We start from the raw sequence: 19,754 nt of genomic DNA, 5'->3' as shown, positions 1-19,754 counted from the left end.
AAAAAACCCAGTCCTGACTCTTAGACCATATTTTTCCAGAGCTCAGGTGCTGGAATACTTTTCCTGCAAGCTGGTATTCAGGCAGAAGCCCAGGCAGCCACAGTGATTTTGCTATTAAATATGGGAGATGAGTAGCAGTCCCACAAGATTCTAGGTTATAAGACGCTCCCTCATAAAACAAGGGCACTCTAGGGTGTGGAAGTCTGCCATTCATCGTTTGATCATTTTTACAACTACAGATGCAGTGATTAAATAATCTTGGCATTTGAAATGCGGTCCTGTGTCCACGTCACTGCCCAAGTGCGCTGTGCTGCTTGCTGGGATGCGGTCCTAGCAAACACACTTGGCGCGTTCTGCCCGCCGGACTCCGGCCCTTGCCTTGATTCAGGCAGCTCGGGGCAGGGCTGATGTGCTTTTCCGCTGCAGCTTGCGCTTTTTAATTGCGGCATCACCGTGCACTCACAAGACTGCATGAGTGGAAAGGACAATCCTGCCTTACTTGTATGGTGGAAAATAGTTTTAGTTTTACAGACCCCCTTGAAAGGCTCTCAGCTACTGTTCCATAGTCCCAGGACTTATATCCTTTATATGCTTTAAAATATTATTATTCACTCATCTTTGATGGACACATAGGCTGCTTCCAAGATTTATCTATTGTGAGTAGTGCTGCTATAAAGATGAGTGTGCGTGAATCACTGTAATATAATTTTAACTCTTTCAGGAAGATACCCAGAAGCAGAATAGCTGGATTAAATGGAATTGCTATTTTTTTGTTTTTTGAGGAATCTGCAAAGAGATATCTATAGTAGTTGAACTAGTTTACCTTCCCACCTACAGTGAAGAAGTGTTCCTTTCTCCCTAAAGCCTCACCAGCATTTGTTATTATTTGATTTCTATACACAGTGGAGTACTACTCTGCCATAAACAATGATAAATTTGAGGCATTTATAGGTAAATTGACATGCCTTGAGACTATAATATTAAATATATGAAGTAAAATAAAACAGGCACACAAGGTTAATATCACATGGTTTCTCCTATATGAGAAATAAAATACAAAGGGCAAAATAAAAGACAGATATTTGGAAGTAGGGAGATCTTTTTCAAATGAGAAAGGAAAAAGGATATAAGGAGAGGAGAGAGAGGGAAAGGAAAGGAGATGATATAAAAAAAGAATGGAAGGAAAAAACTGGAAAGAGAGCTTTTGCAAATGGGAAGAGACCAAGAGAAGGAGCAGCAGGGGGTGGGGGACAAAAAAGGCCTGACCTGCATTATGTGCTCGTACTAATTCCTCATGACAAATGTGGTCATGGTGCACTACAAGCATGGACTAATCCAGCATTGAAAATAAATAACATTATCATCCCACCCCTTATTAAAGTGCACCTCAGAAATAAATTGATGTATGTCAAACATGACAATGAAAAAGACAATGTTGAGAAGAACCACATTTGTGCTTTAAAAAATATTACTACAGCACAGAATCCAAAGGACACATGTTAGGAAAAAATATTTAGTAACATTCTGCTTTGCCTGAAGCGTGGGTGGGAAAGGTACTTAGAAAAGGAAGGCCCCCCCACCCCCCCACCCAAGATACTTTTCTCAGAGTTACAGTGTCTATTTTTTCCCACCTCCTACATCTCACAAAGTTAGTACTCTGTCAAGACGGGAGTCTTCAGCTGTGGTGAAAGATAGTATAGAAACAGCAGATCAGAATGTATGTGAAGCTCAATTTCTTCTTTCTGGTATTGTGTTGAAGTTTAGTTAATGGACTGTGTGGATATTCGAGCTCAATGACATGGAACAAAAATGAAGAGAGAACGTTTCTCCCTTAGTCATTTTGCAGAGGACGGGGTAAAAGATAAGGAGGGGGGGCATCGAGCGAGTCTCAGGAAAATACGGTGGGAGGTGCTGGAGACTTCAGAGAGAAGCCGTGGAGATGGAGGAGGACCGACAGTAACGACGACAACAGCAACAGCAACAACACTTAAGGAAAGCTGGTGGATTCAGCACCTAGCGGGATTGGACCAACTCATGGGGATGAAAATGTACCAGACACAGTGAGTGCCTGACAATTAGTAGCCAGTCAACAACATAGGCAAGAAGCAGTGCAGGGGAAAGGGCAGAGCTGAGAATCGGGTGGTTGTGACTCCCGCTCGCCCATTGTGTAAATCTGGCCCACTTGCTCCATACTTGAAACATACAGTTTTTGGGAATCGTATGCTAGTACTGTACTTGCTTTGCTGGTGAATGCAAGGAGTAGAAATAATGTTTCTTGTGCGTGTTAGTTGCTCAATAGAAGGGAAGATAGGAAGGCAATAAAAAGTCACATAGGCACAAGGATGACTACTGTACACTGCTCCCCACAGATATCCAGAAGTCTAAGGGCCAGAGAAACACCAACACTGGGTCCTCAACTTGGCCTCGGTCACCAAGAGTGCCCTACGTCCTGCAGGTGCCTGCCGATGCCCTCACAGACATCACATCGGAGCATAAGAAGGGTCCTATGTGGGAATCATGCCAAGCCCACTTCTCCAAGGGTCAGGTCCAAGGAGAGGGTCTCCCCAAGGCTATGCAAGATGGCTGTGTGGTGCTGTAGCATTCTCTCACCAAGGGGTCACTACAAGCATCCCTTGACTTCCACCCAAAGGGAAATAGGGCTTCCGGTCCCCGGCACTTCCCTTAAAGATCTACAGAAAGCAGGGCTTCCTGGTGAGCTTTGTCTTCTTTGCCAGCATTATTGCATATGGAAGCTAGGGTGTTAACGCTTCCCATGAGTCGCTCATGCAGTGGCTGCACAATTTCTCACTATTTATTCAGAATGGTGTGACTTCTTCCTTCCCAGCCTTCGTCTTCCCTCCCTCTCTTTGAACCTTTTGCAACTATCTAATTTGTCACCACTGGCAAATTTCACTTAGGTGCTACTTCCTCCACCTTCCAATCATTAACAAAGGTGCAATACACTGGGGGGAGAACAGAAAAAAATGAGACGTGTTTCAGGAGTTTTTAATAACGTAAGAGTACATTTTAAGATGTGAAAATGACATTTAAGATAAAGGGGGAAAAGTACACCTTAGTAATGGGATTCTCAGTGCTTCCCAAGCAAGGTTATTATTCTGAAGAGTGATGGACTGAAATTATTTTAGAGAAAAAGAATGTCTTTTATGCACTACATTTTTTTTTGTTAGACATTGTCCAAGATGCATAATGTCACCCTTTATTTTTCTAAGTATTTCAGGGAAACTCCTGGATTTCCTGGTACCCTGGGGTGGCTCGCAGGGGTAAAGAGAGGCAGGGAAGATGGGTAGGAGGTGATGGAGCCACGCCATTCTTCATTCACCAAGATGTGGTGGAGTAATTTATTCTTTCTTGGGCTGCAAGACAGACTATTCTGGAAACCCCCAGCTGCCTGGAGGACATGAGACACATTAACTGCCTGGAGCTCCTTTGGAGTTAGGTGGAACTAAACCACTACTGTCCTGCTTCATGAGAGTACCAGAGCTATGATCCAACAGTAGCTTTGAAGGCTCAACATGTGCATGGAGTGCAGGGGACTTCAGTAGTGTTACATTCAGCATAGTTTGGGAACCTCCTGTGTGATACTTCTTATTAGTCACCTAAAACAATGTCCGTTCCCATGTATGTGTTTTTAAAATTACTCCAGTGTTCAAGGTCAGCCTGGGCTACACAGGGAAACCCTGTCTGAAAACACACACAGACATACACACACACACACACACACACACACACATGCTTGATACAGAGCCAAACTGAACAAGGAAAGCCCAGGCATAAGATGAAGCATGAGTGTCCAGGGCCTGGATTAGGGTCATGACCCCAAGGTTTTCAGCATAATCTTTTGAGGAGCAACTAGAAAAACACCAAAACTATTAATATTCATGTCTCAAGAACCTTTAATTTCTATTGTTGTGATGCTTTCAAGTGTCCATTTACAGTGTCCACCCGGTCGTGAGTTTCTGTAGTTTACACATGTGCAGGCTCTGGTATTTCACCCACATGGTTCTTGTTCTGTGAAGTTGAGACACCACTGCAGCAGACAGTGAGAGCTTCAGGAGCCCAGAGCAGGAAGGTGTCCATGAAGTCAAACCTAGAAGTGATGAGAAGTGGAATTCACATGGGTGGAAAGTGGAAGAGAGCGGGAAGGATCTGCCCGGCCAGAGGCAACGTGAACCACAAAAGGAGGTTGGTCGACCACAGGAGGTTGCTGAGATGGGGAAGAGACTGACCAGCTAGGGAGGAGGGAATTCATTTGTGAGAGGGATACTGAGAAATACATTTGTGAGAGGGATACTGACAACTTCCTGTTGTCAGAGGGGTCTGAGAAAGGAGGGGAGGAGGGGGTTTTAATCCATTCTTGCAGAGTGACGCTATGCGGGCAGAGGATGTGAAAACAAGAGATGATCACTGACACTCAGGAATTTTAAACTGGGATCTGAAGGTTTAAAGTCACGTGTAAATTCCTCTGCCAGAGGAGTGAAACCTGGAGGAAGAAAAAGGTGTGAGGTAGGTGCTCTTAGTAGAAATGATGGGCAAAAAGTGGAAGCAGACTGTGCAACATTCAAGCCGTAAAGGACCAAGGTGAGTCATAGATGATTCTGGGCTGGGGACTCAGGCTGTCCAGGAGCAGCCCCCTAACACAGGACACTGTCCCCTGAGAGAGTCAGGCTTTGAATTCAAGAGTCACTACTGACTCCAGCTGGCTGAGCACAGGCAAGATACTGAACCCACAGAAACCTGCTTTCTCACCGATAAAATGGGGGTCGTGGCAGTGTCTACTTCACAGGGTAACTGTGAGAAATAAATAGGGTCACACCTATATGTGGTGTAATCAAAACATAGGGTAATGCTTATATTAAAAAAATTATTACAGCAAAAGACACAATGCCATTAACCCCCTTCAAAACTCTCCCCCTCACTTTATGTGTACTCATCCCATTGTTCTTGCCACTTTCAGAAGCAGTTCTGGATGTCTTCTTCCTTGAGAGTCTTTATGAAGTCTGATCAAAGCTATGGTGAATGCTGCTGCTGAGCACCATCCAACAGAAAGGCAAGCTCCTAAATATAGGACAGTGTGTCTTGATCCACTTTATTCATCACATCTGGCACCCGTGGCTTTTGGCTCTTTCCCAAAGTCAAAATGACCATGAAAGGTAAATATTTCAATGGAGTTAGAACATCAAGGCAGCCATGACAGTGCAACTAAAGACAGCTAGGAAAGAGGACTCCAGATCTACTTCAGAAAGTGTCAAGAACCATGGCAAAAGAGTGCTACAAGTGAGAGGAAGGATTTGGGGTGATTCATGACAATGTGTCTTTTAGAGTAATCAATTTTTTAAAAATACTTAACATTCACTGTATTTCCATCACACCATATTTACATAAAAATTCACTATTGATCTAGTTTTCTGTTTGTTCATTTGTCCTTCCCATTTGGTGGCTTCCAAGGTAGACATTTACTGTCTATCTTCCTTCCTTGTTTGCACTTCCTGCCCCTCTTCTCAGCCCAGGCACCGTGGGTGGTGATAAACTTGGAGGTTAGAATTAGTTCTGAAGCTTTCAACTGGGTTCCTCAAGCACAGATTGCTGGGCTCCACCAGCAGTGGTTGTTGAGATTCCAGGAGGGCCCCAGATTGCTGGGCTGGGGATCACTCTTACACTGTATTAAGAAACAGAGTCCCAGGTTTTCTTGGTTTGGATTCTTGCTTTGCAGTGAAAGCCCTCATTCCATAGACTGGAGGGATATTGGTGGTGGTGGTGTAGAAAGACACGAGGTCAGTTTTATTGCCACAGTCCTAGCTTTGCTGCATTTTTTATACATGGAAAAGGTCAGAAATGCTTGTTTTCTTCCACATCTGAAAGGTATAAGAAAGCTATGTTCTCCACCAACATGGAATCTTGGAGCATTTCCCTGGTCATGTAAGTTGAGAAGTGGTCGGCTTCCTTCATCCCATATCTCTGAGTGTGGACAGTTGGACTTTTCTGAGTCATGAAATTTAATTTAATTACAGTGGTTCTTATAGCTTTGGCTCTAGCTCACATAATGGGATCAAATGTAAAATGTGTCTCAATATGGAGATTTTATGTATAAATTGAAGCTTATGCTAAAAACACATTTTTCACAAAATGTGTTATTTACTGGTTTATTTGTGTTTTTGAGACAAAATCTTACTACGTAGTCCAGGTTCTCACTGAACTCACTGTGTAGCCCAGGCTGGGCTTGACCTCATGACCCTTCTCGTTCAGCCTCTGACTGCTAGGTGTACATAGAAATTAAGTAGATTTATGGTGTACCATATTTTGATGTACGTATACATTGGGCAGCATTCAAATGAGGGTAAACTCATCTATCTCCTCAAACATTTGTCATTTCATTATGGTAGAAACATTAAAAAATAAAATATTTAATAATGATAAAATACACATAATATAAAATTTACCTTCTATAGCCATTTTAACTGTACAGCTCAGTAATGTTCATTAAAAACACATGGCTATGCAGGCAATCTCCAGAATGTTTTCATCTTCCACAACTGGAACTCTATGCCTAACTAAACTGTAGCTCTCCTGCCCCCATTCCCATTCCCTAGCAACCCCCATTCTACCCTCTGCTTCCACCTAGGGTGCCCTAGTATCTCTATAAGTGGATAAACAGTGTTTGTCTTTTCATGATTGGTTCATTTCACTTTCCATAATGGTCCCAAAATTGATCCACACTGTAGCATATGTCAGAATTGCCTATTATTTAAGGTCAAATAATATCCCATTATTTGGACATATTATATGTATATATGCAAATACATATATATGTATGTATATATCATGCATATACGTATATATGTATGTATATATGTATTATATATTTGTATATACAAAATATATGTATATACAAATATATATAGTATACAAATTATATATGTATTATATAACATTGTATATTATATATTCGTATATATGTGTATATATGCATTATATATTTGTACAATATTCCATTGTTTGGATGTGTTATATTTATCCATTCATTCACTGATGAACACTTTCCATTCATTCACTGCTTCTACTTTTTATTTATTATGAATACTGCTGCTATGAACATGGGCATATAGATGCCTCTTTGAGAACCTGCTTTCAATTGCATTTTTTAAAATTTCTTTCAGTCGTTTTAGATGTACACTCAGAAGTGATATTTCAGCATCATATTATAATTCTATGTTTATTTATTTATTTATTTTTTAGGAATGGCCATGTTGTTTTCCATAGTGGTTGCAACATTTTATATTTTCACCAACAATGCATAAGATCTCGAAATTCTCTAATCCTTGCCAATATTTGTTATTTTTGTTTGGGTGTTTTTTGAAGTAGTAGTCATCTGTGTTAGATTTTGCTGCTGAGAAAATCCTTGAGAAAATAAACTTAGAGGAGGAAAGATTGGTTTTGGCTTATGGTTTCCAAAGTGTCAGTCCATGGTCTACTGGTTCCATTGCTCTGGGCCTCAGGAGAGGCAGAGCATCATGGGTGAAGAGCGTGGTAAAGCAAAGCTTCTCCCCTCACGGCAATCAGAAAGTAGAGAGGGGGAAAGTCCTCCTTGAGGACTAGATGTTGTCCCCAAGGCCACATTCTCATGATACACTTCCTTCAAGTAGGCCCACCTCCTGTTTCCATCATTTCCTAATAATGCCATCAAATTATGATCCCATCAGTGAGGCATTCTGCTGTGAAGTTCAAATCCTTGTGATGCAATCACTTCCCCCAAACCCAACAGCAATCAAGCCTTCAACACAATGAGTGTTTGGAAGACACTTCAGACAACCATAACACCATCCTAATATTTAGGAGGTGATATTTCACTGCGAATTTGAGTTGTCTCTCCTCAAAAGCTAATGACTGAGAACCTTTTCATATGCTTGTTGGCCTATTGTATATCTTCTTTGGCTAAATATATGTTCAAACCCCTTATCCATTTTTAAATTGGCATATTGGGCTTTACATTGTTGCTGGTATTCTTTATATAGTCTGCATAGTAATCCCTTATCAAATATATGATTTGTAAGTATTTCTCTCCCAGGGGCTGGGGATTTAGCTCAGTGGCAAAGTGCCTGCCTGGCAAGCGCAAGGTCGTGAGTTCGATTCCTGGTACTGGAAGAAAAACAAAACAAAAAAAACCCCAAAACAAGTATTTCTCTCCCATTCCTTGAGTTGCCTTTTCATTTCACTGACTGTCTTTGGATGTGTAGTACATTTATAGTTTGATGTGGCCCAATTTCTTTCTTTACTTTTCTTGCCTGTACTTTTGGCATCATATCTAAGAAATCATTGCCAAATTCAACATCACCTTAGGTTTTCCTCTTAGGTTTTCTTCTAAGTGTTTTGTCGTCTTAGTTCTTATGCTTTTGATTTATTTTGTGTTGATATTTTTATGCAATATATGTAAGTTTCATTCTTTTACATGGGACTTTCAATTTTGAATTTTGCTTATTGAAAAGATTTCTTTCCTTATTGAATGGTCTTGGCACTCTTGTTGAAAATCATTAAACCAGATATGTGAGGGTCCAGTGAGTTGCATCTGTTTATTGATGTTACTGTCATGCAAGGGCTGACAGTTCTCAGTGGTGCCTGAAGTGACTTAGAATGCTGTGGTAGTCTGCATTGCTTATTTGAGCAGCACTAAAATTCTTCTCTGTTGACCACAGTGACTCAGCCACCTTTGGGTCTGCTTACCCTGAGTGCTTTTAAAATGAAATGCGCCATATTTTCCTGTTTCTTTTTAGCTCTGATGATTTATGATTAGATAATGGCCATTAGGAATGACACAATGCGAAGACTCTTGGTTCTGTGACATTCTTCTGAACAGTGGCTTCTCTTGTAGCTGGCAATTAACTTGGCTGGTCTGACATTCCCAATAGTCTTCCCTGTCATGAGCAGCCACTGAAGTCCCTGGCCTGTTCTGTCAGATTCTAGCCCTTACTTTTTGTCTGAACCCCTCCAGCCCAAGATGTCCCCTTTATGTCTTTAGTTAGAAGTCTGTCAAGAATTTAATCAGATTTTTACACGTAGACATTTAGGCTCACTCCTAAGACTCTCTTCCTTCCAGAATTTTTCTCATAACTTGTAGGGTTGTCTGTGAGTTTTAAGCTCTGCCCTTTGGTTCACCAAACCAGGAACACTGCCAAATTCGGCTGCTTACATGAATCGAGATTTCAGGAATGTTACAGACTTGTAAAAAGTCACACACTTGTCCTTTGCTTGAGTTTTCAAAGATCTGACTGCTCTAGGTCATTTCAAATACTCCAAGTAATTATTTCACTTTCTCCTTGTGCCGACATTGTTATCTTGGGGAAGTGAGTCTTATTAAGCTATGTTGCCATTAGAAAATGCTAGAGCCCAGTATCTAAAACAACGGATTTAATAAAGGATTTTTTTTAGCATAAAGGTGGTCCATTTCACATTATCTCCCTGTTATAAGAAGCGAGAATTCTGGCAAATATTTTTTAGCTCACTAATCCTCTAGCAGGACACAGGCAGATAATATTTACTCTGAAGGCTTCCATTATCATGCCCACATCTGAGGCTCCTTTTTGCGGTTTCCTCTTGACTGTGACACTCAAAGCTGAATGTTCTATTTTACGCATGTGTAGGGACAGAGTGGGAGGTGAGTGGGTTTCTCTAAAACACATAAACTTTTCTGCAAATTGAATTAGGTATTCTGCTTTTGAGAAGGTCTGCACTTTTGAAAAGCTTAAGTCTCCTGTGAGTTTTATTCCCCCAGGTCTCAGCATCTTAAACAGCTTCTAAGCCTTCATTACTTATTTGAGGTGGGAGGGAGAGAAAGAATTTCTCTTAAGGCAGCTGCTTCAACCCCCAATGATGTAATAAGAATTAAAAAGAAAATCCATATTGCTTGGAATTTGTGATGCACACTTCGTAGCATTTCTCCAGAGTCCTGTTCAGAGAGTCTTCAGGCAGTTTTTAAGGCTATTTTAAGAATATATTGTGTGTCCAAACTGCAAAAAGAGTCAGAAATTGGAAAATAGACATTGGGAATAGAACCTGAAAGAGTTCATTCATAGGTGCACTAAAAAGCAATATTGGGCTTTGAAAAATGGCATCATCCCTCAAACTAGCATTTTAGGCTGATCAATGATAGCAGCAAAATTCCCACACTGTTACTTGTTTCTCAGATGCCAGAAGAAGAGAGGTGGTTTGTGCAAAAAAAGATAAAGAGTAATTTTCTTATTCCCCTATCATTTAAGATCCATGTTGAAGATTTTAAGAATATTTCATTACAGCATACAGTATGCTTAACATGTGTTTATAAAATGCTAATGATTTCCATCAGAGTGATCACTGTAACTGTGAGGGACCCTACAGGCCTGATCCCCACTCCAGAGCAGTGGAGTTAGTAGAAATCAGACAGGAAATGGAGCTCCTGTATTTTGAAAGCTCTGTAGAAGATTCTGTAAACACTCTCTACGTACCCTAGGAAAAGAGCTCATCTGTAGGAAACCATAACAAACAGGTACTCAAAAGTTAGGGCATAGTGGAAAGAACAACATTCAATGTTTCACTCAAGACGAACTTGGAATATTTCAGGACGTACAAATAGATGCAGTCATGTCTAATGCTGTATTTGGATGAAATTAAGCAAATCTAAGTGCATGCTTCTTAGGTTATTCTTGGTGTCATCTTTTAAGGAATTACGTAAAGCCCATTAAATATTCTTCTGATGACAGATAAAGGACCTAAAAACCCAAATCTGCATTTTATTCTCTTCCAGACCCAATAAAAGGCTAGCAGATCCAAGCCATGTAGGGAATTTAGCATGCACAGAGATGCTGTCGGCCTCTGGAGGGGAATTGAGTTTTTGCTTGAAATCACGCTACCACTGTAGCTGTTTCCTCTCTGCTTATTGAAAGAGCTCTTACCGTGACTGTGGGTGTTAAAATAGACTCCTCAAGAGCTGGCTCATAGGCACAGGAAAGCCCAGAGATGGAAAGGGCCCTGTGAAAAGTGAAGACAAACACCAACTCTTACCCTGCTTGCTGTATACTTTCCACTCTGGAGCCAGTCTCCCATTCTCGGTTCAGTGCAACCATTTCTACACTGAAATGTTTTCACTTTCTTTGCTCCCTGTGGTTCTGGGTATGGAATCCAGGGCTCTGCATGTGCTGGGCAAGGCTTGTACCACTGAGCTACACCCCCGGTTCCAAGATCAGCGTAGAGACTGGTTCCTTTGTTGGTAGTCAAACACAAATTTGGAAATAGAGAAAAGGAGGTTAACGTTGTTGGAGTGATAATGATGCCCTCATTTTCTACATTTTAAATTTCTGTTCCTCTAGTTATAGGGTGCCATAACAAAGTCATTAACGTAAATGATCATGCCTGAAAAATCTCTTCCCACAATGGCATCAAAGACAGATCTTTTATTTTATATCACCCAGCACTTGAGAAATTAGTGAATCAAGTTCTCAGAACAAAGCAGTGGGAAAATCTTCCAAAACTTAGATTATTGAAAATACTAGAAACAAATAATTTCCAGAAATAAATGTGGCATGATACAGCACTAATTTATTTCATAATATTGAAAAAATCCTACCTTACATATCTTTTTCTCAGCTTATAACTATTTCCCAATGATCTTACATTTTCTATTGCTAAGAATGTACGGTAAATTTGTTACCAGAGAAAAGAGTTCTAAGGCTGAGAAATTTTACAAGGTGGAATTAACGTTTTTTAGGCCATAGGCCTGGTTATGATTGCACACTGGTTATTACTTCTCTATTTTGAACAGAAAACACCAGGTGATAGACAGTGTGTATGACAAAGTATAAGCTACTGTTATCCTTTATAATCAAGTGGCATGAGCAGTGTTACTAAGGTATTAGTGCAGGCAACTTTTAATTTGAAATCAGTGCCTAAAGCACACAAGGGAAGAAAATGGAACTACTCTTAACTGCAATATGTTGTGCACTAAATGGATATTCCTCCAGAATGTGAAGCACAGCTACAGCCTTAGATAGTGAGCTCATTTTTTTGTAAGCTAAATTTCAAGCACAGCAATGAAAGCTTCAGGTCGGAGGGGATTTAGAATGCCAGGAGTTGATCCTGTTGTCTTAGAGGGATTGCTGAGGGAAGCGTGAACACCTCTGCTGTTTTTATGCTGAGCAGTGCTATCATTTGGACTGTGAATGTTCAAAAGCTTGGTCTCCAGGTACAAATGGGAGGTAGTGGAGTCTTTAAAAGGAGAGGGCCTGGTAAGAGCTGCTGAGGTCAGTAGGGCTGTCCTTGAAGGGGATCCTGAGGCCCCACCCCTTCCTCTCTCTCTTACTTCCGGGCCATAAGTTCTGACTCCCGCCACTATGTGCTGTCTCAGTGCTGGCCCAAAGCAACAGAGGACAGCTTCCTCCTGGACTGGAACCTCCAGAGCTGTGAGCCAAAATACATCTTTTTCATTTACAAGTTAATCATTTGGGGCATTACTTATGGTGACCAATAGCTGACTATCACAGCCATGGTATTAAATTCTTTATTTCTTTCACTTGACTTTAAACTCTTTGTCAGTGATCTGAGGCCTCGTCCTATGAGACTGGCCAAAAATCTTGATCAGGAGAGATTTTCTCCGGGCTCAGAAAGATTTGATGCAGAAATGATTTCAGTGCAAGATATAGCAAATTGTGTTTTACCTCATACTTGGAAGTAAGCTGCATGCATAGATGTCAAAGCTGGACGGTTTATGAAACAGTGAAACTTATAGCATCCGGGCCTCCAGGCAGCTTCGCTCTGGAAGAAGATCTTCTAGACCAGAGATGTATGTTTTTAAATGGAAAAGGGAATCAAAATGGAGTGAAATCGGTAGTTGATGTTGGTGCAAGAGCAAGTTAACATTATCTATGGAATAGAGAGTGTTTCTTCCTTGTGTGTGCTGCTGAGAGCATGTGGTGGGCCTCTCCTCCAAGGGGTCCACCTCGCAGAGCTCCTGCCCTCGGCCCACTCAGATCCTGAGCCATCCTGGTCACATCGGGCCTGCACTGGTCTCTAAGGCACTAAAGCCTGAGTGGCTGAGGTGGAGAGGGTGAGGGTGAGTCTTGAATTTGTTCTGGGATGCTCACCGCAATCCCTGCAGAGTCTAGCCCTGGGAGTGACTGACCATGTGCACATACCGGGCTGAGACAGAAAATTGCCTCCTGGGAGCTGGTGCAGAGCTGGCATAGCTCAGCGATTATGCTCCAGCCTCTGGAGCAGGAGTCTCAGCCTTCTGGATCAACTCGACGCTGTACTGTGGGGCCTGGGAAATGGACTGAACCCTTCACCCTCTGTTTCTCTCCTTGGAATGGAGATTTAATAGTTCCTATCCCCCCACCTGTAGAGCTGTGCCTTTCCTGGGCCTCAGTTTCCTCATCTGTAAAATATATTCGTAATAGGGCTTAGCTCACAGGACATGGGAGCATCAAATGAGCCAACCTATGAACACTTGCTGACCACCTGGTACAGGCGAAGAGCAGTTCTCAGTCTCGTGAGGTTCCCACGAAGTAAGGAGCATAAAGCAGACCCTGAATGCTCAGAAGCAGCTGCTGCTTGAACTTCTTTCTGGGTTTCTGATTTCCATGGAGCTCCTCTGGGGAGACCAGCGCTCTCTCTAGATCCAGCCCACCTTCAGCGGTCTCTGCTAATCGTACATGTACCAGCTTGGGACATGAGGCCACTTCCCCTTGGAGGATGCCTGTTCCCGGGGGCCTGCTGTGCTGTGCGCAGCCTCCTTTCCCTGTGCTTCTTGTGTTTTGACCCCAGGCTCCCATGCCTGTGCCTACACTTGAGACTGCAGCCACCTCCCTGTCCAGGGACACACAGACAGCTAAGTAGCCCTCTGCTTCCTTCCCAGGGAGGCTTGTTGTCCTTGGGATGGGACTGTTCCATCCCTCAAGATAAGATGATAAGGGAGAACATTTTTTTCCAGTGGTGGTAAAATACACCTACAGTAAAGCTTAACCATGCTTAACCATCTTAACCAAGGGTTAGTGTGCACCATGGCGGTGCTAAGCCCCTACAATCCCACACTAGAATGCTTTCCATCTTGTAAAGTAAAACTGTGCCTGCCCTGAGTAGCAACTCACACTTCCGGCCCCCTCCCCAGACCCCGGTGAACACATTCTACATTCTGTCTCAGGGAGTCTGGTTGTCTAGGTACTTCATGTACATGGAACCTTATGCTGCTTGTGCTTTTGTGAATGGCTTATTTTGCTTAGCATATTGTGCTCAAGGTCCATCCCCTTATAATACACTAGAATTTCTCCCCCTTTTTAAGGCTGATGAGTATCCCACTGCATGTATGGATATACTACATTTTGTCCCTTTATCTATCTGTAGACCCTTGGGTTGCTTCTCATTTAGGCTATTGTGAATGATACTGTAATAAATTTTTGTATATGAATATCCTTTCTAGACCCTACTTGGAATTATTTTGGGTTTATACACAGGAATAAAATTGTCAAATCCTATAGTAATTATATTTCACATTTTTTGAGAAACCACCGTACTATTTTTGAAGGAAGACTTTTCCTCATAAAGATTATTCTTGTTATTTTATTCCATGTTTCACATGGTTACGTAATTAACATGTTCCTTGTCATTCTTGGCTTAGGTGCCCATACTGGAGTCCAGCTCTGCAAGCATTTCACACAAGAAGGACTTTGGTTGTAAAATATGAAATACGCTGAAGGAGATGTTCAAATGCTAGATCAAGAAAGGAGGAGAGACTAGGACATCTGGAAATCATTAGCATCAATCAAGGAATCATTGCTTTACAAATATTGCTGTGAGTATTCCTTGTCAGTTAAAACACTAGCTATGTAGGGGAGGAATGAAAAGGTGGTTTTGCTGAGTAAAGAGTAATTCACTTAGACCCAAGGAGAGCAGATGTTGGCTCCCCTTCCTGAAACGTCAGCCTGGAAAGTCCGCTGTGTTGTGTTACCGCAGGCAAGAAACTGCCTGGTTAGTCTCAGTTTATTGTTTGTAGTAGAGACTTAGCTCCCTGGGGTCCCATGGAGACACATCGTCTAAATGGACTTACTTGATGCTTTAGGATCCATTGATTCCAAGTCATCCAGTCAGCAACAGGAAAAAGGAGAAAAAGGCAGTCTTTAGGGAGGAATTATTTTTGGAATTCATGGGAAAACATCAAACATCCTTCAAGGGTGAACCGAATTGATAACAACAACCACAACAAGAACAACAACAAAAACTCCAGTCATTTCCTGCAGTCAGCAGTGGATGTGACACTGCACCATGGTGTTAGTGTACGTACCATATGCCGAAGACAGACGATTGTATGGTTTCATCCCCAGAAACTGTTTCCTAGAGGGGGAATTTTAGGCTCCTCTTCATTGTGGAGTATTTTGTTCAATGAGAAAAAGGAACTAGAGGATTTCCCAGTTTATGCTGAAATATTTTGAAACCTCTCAACTTTCACCAGCCAAGACAAGACTTTTCAAGTGGTGTTGAATCCTTTGACCTTAGACAAAGCCCTTTACAACTGTTTTTTTCATCACAGAAAAATGACAAAATGGAATGCTGCAGTTTAAATCACTTGTAATACAATAAATCATGACTTTATTTTATTTTCCTATGGAGGAGGAAGGCAGTGGATACATTTTAGTTGCAATATGGGCCAGATTTAACTTTAGGAAGGTCACTGGGCCTATAGTTCTGTTATAACTTCTAATGCTGACACAGAACCTGAAAACTCATTCCTGGAACATGCATACAGTCTAACCACTTTTCCTGTTTCCTTCTAGATTTCTTCCTACAGAGAAAATCTATATGACTGTATTAGTCGCAAAGCACAACTTCATGAAGGATTGTTATTAGGCATTATAATTCATGTATAAACAATATTTAATAAGTTTAAAGTTAAGGTAAAAGATGTTTGGGAAACACTGTACATACCACCTAGTGAGTACATCCTGCTAAAACACCAGAAAGAAGGTGTAGCTGCTTCTGTTTTGCATAAAAAGTGCTTATTCTTTTAAAAACATCAATTAAGAAAAGTTTGCAGTATTTTACTTGTGACTACTATGACTGAAATATGGAGAGTTGAGATCTATGATATGCCTTTTATTTTTCTGACTTATCAGATCTTAAAAACTGTACATTTAATCCTTAGTTCGTTTTTACATTTTGAGAGCTTCTGGTAGACCCTCTTCACCTGATATTTTAATGGGAGCCTGGGTGGAATGGTTCACTTTATGACCACAGCACACAGAGCAGGGAGAGCGGCAGTGCTTAGTTCAGCCTCTTGTCCTGCTGAACTTCCAAGACCATTGTTCTTCCAAGCTGCTTGCTGACTAACCCAGGCCCTTACAAGAGATGTATCTCAAGGCTGCTCTCTGCTGCTCTGTGCTAATGCTGAGTCCTAAGGGCAGAGCCACAGCTGACAAACCTGGGGAGTGGGGACAGCTACTGGGCGAATAACTGCACCACAGGCAGCTCATCCTTTGTGAGGTGCTTCCACGGGGGTTCAGGGTACTTGGGTGTCATCAACAGGGTGCTGCGGACAGGCTGGGGAGGAGAGCTTCAGAGTGACAGCCAGTTTGGAAGGCCAAGAAAGAAGGCCCAAAGAGCCACACAAGGGTGTTTGAAATGCAACTTTTCCAAGGCATTTTTATTTTGATAAAATGCTGGAGGTGGCAGGACCAAATGGACCCTCCTGAACAAAATGGCAGACAGTTGGACCAAATGGAACCTCCTGATCAAAATGGCAAGGTGCCGTGAGAGATTATGGGAAGGGTGTCCTTCTTGGTGCTTTTATCTACAGCTCCCCGGCCTACCTCCCTCCAAGCTACCAAAAACCACTGCGCCTCCTTTCTTAAAAGACATCATTGTTCTAGAAACAAATTTCAGACTTTCAGAATCTATCAAAGGACTGTATCATAAAAGACAGTTTAGAAAACAGAAGAAAATTCTATTCTACTATGCTGGCACAAATAAATTTTTTTACTTATATCAACGCTGAAAAGTTGCCTAGTAGGTACAGTTAGAATTATAATACACATCTACCTTTGTGTCCAGATGAGCATGAGCATGTCTGTACTGCTACATGGCTATTGATCTGTTGAGTGGGGGAGCCATGATTTATTAACATTTTCAGCAGTGGTGGGGCATCAGGTTGTGCTACCTGTCAATAGGACGAGCACAGCTTTATTCATGTCACTTTTCTTTTGGAAAGAGTCCCAGAAGAGAGAGTCTGAGGTTGAACGTTGTGAGCACTGTTCTAGCTGTCTTTCTCTTTATGAACTTCTTTTTACATTTTTAATTTTCCTGGTGCTGTGGGTCAAATCCAGAGCCTTAAGCATGCTAGGCAACCACTCTACCATGGACCTATATCACAAGTCCTTCTTTCTGGATCTTGATACCAGACACTATCTAAAAGTCCTGTGCAAATACGCAGAGCCACTGTGGTCTGGTTGTACAAATACACCTTTTAGCCATTTTTGATACTTCATGTGGTTGGACTCCATAGGCCCACTCCTGATTCTTACACACTTCTGATTGGTAAGACTGTAGTCTTCTGGATCAGAGCTCTTCCTCCTGTGTTAGTTCCTTTCTCATTGCAGTGATGCAGTGCTCAACTCCAACAGCTTAAAGACAATTTGTTTGGCTCAGGTTTCAGGTCTGTGGTCAACTGGCTCCAAGGCAGGAAAAACTTGGTGGAAGAGCCAGGGCAGAGGACACCTGCTCACCTCATGGTGGACAGGAAGCAGAGAGAGAAGGGAGGGGCCAGCGAGGGAGAGGGACCCTTCCAGCTCATGCCTCCAATGACCGCCTCTTCTGTCCATAACCCAGTAATCCAATTGCCTCCCACAAGCCCCACCTCTGAGTGCGTGAGGCCTTGAGGAGATAGTCCAGGTCTAAACTGTAATGTTTACTTTAAACTGGTAAAATAGGTATGACATAGAATTGACCATTTTATCCTGTTTTAAGTGTGCGGCTCAGAGTGTTCAGTGCATTCCCTTTGCTGTGGGCTCATCTCCAGCACCTCTTTCATCTTGCAGAACTGAAGCTTGGTGCCCACTGAGTGTGCACTTGTCCTTGTTTCTCTGTCCCCACAGCTGGCACCCACCATTGCCTTCCTGTCCCTAGGAACCAGACTACTTTAGGTAAGGCATATAAATAAAAGCTTACACTATTTGTCCATTTATGTGCGGTTTACCTTACTCAGCACAGTGTCCTTATTTCCCTCTGTTAGCATGTGCCAACGTGCTTCATGTTGAGACCTAATGGTGTCCTGCTGTGTGTCCACATTACATTTGGTTCATCCTTTCGTTCTCCAGTGGATACCTGGGCTGTGGTTAAGTGGTGTGTTTATGAATATGGGTGCACTGGATTTTGTTGCTATGCAAGATATGCAAATGACTTTCAGTTGTAGAGTGAATTAGTAACACACAAGCAATTAATTGTGGGGAAGCTGGGTGGGAGACTCACTGTGTCTTGTATTTGATGTGACTTTGCTCCGGGTGTGTCCCACTTTGGGCACTGGTTTCCTTCCCTAGGGGAGCAGAGGGTCAATCTCCCTCCAAGATTCACACATGGTCTTCATTCCCCTCAGGAGTGGGTACTAATACTGTTTCCCAGGTTTGTGATGAATGAAGTGTTGGATTAGTATAGATGCCATATAATGTCTTTATTAATTGGGCTCTCGGATCTTTAAATGACTTCATGTACAAGTATGGCTCCCCACTCCCTTAATCTTCCCATGCTGGGAGAGCAGAAATGAAGGTCAGCAACTTTCCAGAGGAATTTAGAAGTGGAAAAATAGGAGCTCTTTTCTACATGGGAACCTATGAAAAGAATGCTAAGTGCTCTCCTCAGCTTCCCCTTGCGAAGTGACACGGGTTTAAAAGGGTCTGTCTAATAGTAAAGCAATTTTCATTGAAATGTAAGTGGATTCTTTTGTCTCTGTCAAACGCAATTTAGAGAAATGGCTCCAAAAGACCCAAATTTAGAGCATATTACAGTCCTAGCTAAGATCTTCATAACCGAAGATTTATGTTAGATAATGCTAAGGCATTGAAATGACTGAAACAGAAACCTACCTGCTCTGCTGCCCCAGAATGTGGGATCGCCATTCTGTTTTGCATGTCACGAGTGAGATGGAGTGAGATTCATCTTTCCACGTGTCTGCAGAAATTCATTGTTTTCTTACCACTTTCTTTTCCTCAGAGGATTAATGTGTGTGTCTCTGTGCTCATTTACTAAGAGTCTAGATGACAGAATCTCATCAAAAGCACTCTGGCAACAGAAAGGGGCTCTCTTTCCAAAGAAAGTAGCCCTGTAGTTGAAATTGTCTTCTGCAAAAATATTGAGGATACCAGAGGTGTTTGATTTGTATATTAATCCTCAAATTATAGAAGGCATAGGCTTACTGGATACAATGAAAGACAGCCAGTTTGAACATCCGAGAAGTGACACTTCTTTTTGAGTGCAAGTATGTCCCAAATACTGGACATACTTGTACTAAAAAAAATTGCTGCTTAATTAAAATTGAAATTTAACTGGGCACACTGTATTTTAATTTGCTAGAGATGGCAACCCTAAGTAGGTTGTTTGGGAAAACATTTTAGACTTGTTCAGTTTCAAAGCATCAGAATGTTTAAGACAAGATTTATTGTCTCAAAGGATCTCACAACATGTATGCTTATTGAAATTTATGTTTCAAAACACAAAACTAACATGCAAGACTTCTG

General features: G+C 41.8%; 1 long non-coding RNA gene across 2 annotated transcripts; it reads left to right on the top strand.

Moving 5' to 3' along the window:
• Window positions 1-4,981: 4,981 nt before the first annotated feature.
• On the top strand, window positions 4,982-18,208 carry LOC102005756. Of its 2 annotated transcripts, XR_259029.1 has the most exons (3): window positions 4,982-5,171; window positions 14,654-14,827; window positions 15,095-18,208. It is a non-coding gene; the product is annotated as an uncharacterized LOC102005756 (long non-coding RNA). The 2 variants fall into 2 exon arrangements; XR_001236384.1 differs by having other exon boundaries at window positions 14,654-18,208.
• Window positions 18,209-19,754: the final 1,546 nt, after the last annotated feature.

The sequence above is a fragment of the Chinchilla lanigera genome, unplaced genomic scaffold, assembly GCF_000276665.1.
Source record: "Chinchilla lanigera isolate Chin_1 unplaced genomic scaffold, ChiLan1.0 scaffold00001, whole genome shotgun sequence".
In the NCBI taxonomy this organism is placed as follows: Eukaryota; Metazoa; Chordata; class Mammalia; order Rodentia; family Chinchillidae; genus Chinchilla; species Chinchilla lanigera.
The sequence above is the reverse complement of the archived record's forward strand: the minus strand, read 5'-3'. Positions and strand labels throughout refer to the sequence as shown.